The sequence below is a fragment of the Oryzias melastigma genome, linkage group LG7, assembly GCF_002922805.2.
Source record: "Oryzias melastigma strain HK-1 linkage group LG7, ASM292280v2, whole genome shotgun sequence".
NCBI classification, from domain to species: Eukaryota; Metazoa; Chordata; class Actinopteri; order Beloniformes; family Adrianichthyidae; genus Oryzias; species Oryzias melastigma.
Window position 1 is genome coordinate 4,136,082 of NC_050518.1, and position 2,253 is coordinate 4,138,334.

General features: G+C 43.1%; 1 protein-coding gene across 9 annotated transcripts in view; it reads right to left on the bottom strand.

The window, feature by feature from the left end:
• The window catches only part of prdm16 (PR domain containing 16), a 181,756-nt gene that overhangs the window by 5,892 nt on the left and 173,611 nt on the right, over window positions 1-2,253 (bottom strand). The gene's annotated exons all lie outside the window — the stretch shown is intronic.

Here is a 2,253-nt window from a genome sequence, read left to right on the forward strand (position 1 = left end):
AATTTTTACTCATGTTGCACAAGTATTTTTTATTTTCCTAATTATAGAGACCTTGAGAGAAAAAACATACAATATATTGCAATTAATGACTATTAGTATAAGAAATGACACAAACACATATATTTTCAATTATTCATCAATGTCAGTTTGTGGTAGTTTTGTGTGGTTTTATGTCCAGTTTGGATCTGAACGTCTGTTTTTGGTTTTCTACACATCTACAAGCATGACTCATCTCTGCCAGAGAAAAACCCAAATAATCTGCTGACAGCATGCTCCGTCCGACTCCACTGTCCACACAAACAAGGGTGTTGACGGTCCGCCTGAAGGCTTTTTCAGATGACCCCCAGATGATTAATTACTCAGCGGCCTACGATAATGGCGGGAGAAGGTCCACTCAGACGCGGTCCTTCACAAACTCTCTGGGCTCTGAAATGTTGAGACGCCGTTCGTGTGAGTCACTGAAGATGTCTGCTCAGCTGCAAACAGGCTATCAGCACAGCGCCATTACGACCTGCCATCTGTACATTTTCCAGCCTGTAACCCCCCCCTTTCTTCCTCCCAACTACCACTACCACCATCCCCAGACCACGATGTCATGGCTCATGATATCATTTCCTCTGGGATGGCAAATTTACTCCTTCTACTTTTTTTGCCACACTGTGGACATTTATCAAATCAGACAGGATTACCTCTGGGAAGGGGTGCACAGGGACAGGATCGGGTCAGACGGATTGGGTGGGTGAATGTGTGCAGAGGGAATTTCGGGGGGGAAAAGTTCTTCTCTTTCAATCTAGATTGAATATCACCATAATCAAATTCTGAAAAGTCTACGGTCTGAAAACTGGGAAAGAAGCGTAGCTCTGACATTGGGAGCCCTGGGTTTTGTCATTTAGCCTAAACACGTCAGGCGGGTGTTTGTGTTAGTGTGCTGGGGGTATGGGTATAGTGGGGGGACCAGGGGAAGAGCTCAATCATCAGTGGATCTCCTAGATAAACGTCTCAACTAAACTCCCCCCTGGGTCCAAACTGGCAGCTATTGCAGTCCAGTCCAGAACGAGGAGCCAGCTTCAAGTGATTTCATCCAACCGTGAGCTCAAACGCCTCAGTCTCTGCACTCAATATACCCTGACTAAAATGTTGCTGCTTGGATTCCCCGCCTGGATTCAAGCCAGAGTTTGTATGACAAAACAACAGTCCCCAAAGTTTCTAACTTTTAGATCAACCACAATGACGAGAGGGGGGAATTAGAGGAGAAACTGTGATCACTGACAGTCATTCACAAACTTGTGTTTGACTTCACTCACTCAGAGCGAGAATAAACATCAGGCAGTCTGGAAGGAGGACAGAAGGCATAACACAAATCTGAATTACAGATATTAAAATGTCAGGCGGGCTGGTTGTGGATGACACTCTGTATTGATCCCATATGGCTGCGGGCCTAAATTACTAGTGGGTCTACTGACCATAATGTGTGTTGACAAGAAGAGGGGAGGACAGAAGAGGCAGGCGGAAAGTGAGGAGACCAGGAAAAGCGTTGACTTTGAGAGATAGAAGGAGCATAGAGTCAAAGAAATGGAGCAAACCGCAGGCGAAAGAGGGAAAACATTTCAACCTCGTTTTTTTTAATTTTTTTTCTCGAAACTTCGAAAGCTCACCACAAATAGAAGTACAGTACTGAAACACAAAGCATTTCAACACCAGTGATCAGAAATCTGAGCTTTCGGTCAACTGACACCGCTTTGCCCTGAAGGTGTTTTGGAGTGGAAGGAAACTTGGACACAGAAATGAGGGTCAAACAGCTGGACGCAGAGGTTGGAAAACAAACCAGCAAACTAAAAAAATACACTGTAAAAAGTGAAACATTGAATCATTTAACAAAGGTTCTGAAATGTGTTACATTTAAAAATATTATAAAATACAATTTTTGAGAAGAGTAAACCATCAACACAAAATGTTAATTTTAAATGTAACAGATTACAGAACTTTTGTTAATTGGTCAAATGTTTTATTTTTTTCAGTGTACATTCTCGGAAAAAAAAAAGTTTTTCTTTGCAATTTTTTTTATATACAGCCTTAAAAATGTACTCTATGTTATCATAACAGTAGTATTTCGAAGCAGTCATGATGGCGACTATTGCCTGGCATGTTTAGAGCACCAGGGAGCAGTGTGCATCAGGGGTCCCCAAATTACAGCCCGCGGGCCAGATCCGGCCCTCATCCACAATTGGCCCGGCCCCCCAAACACTATCAGAG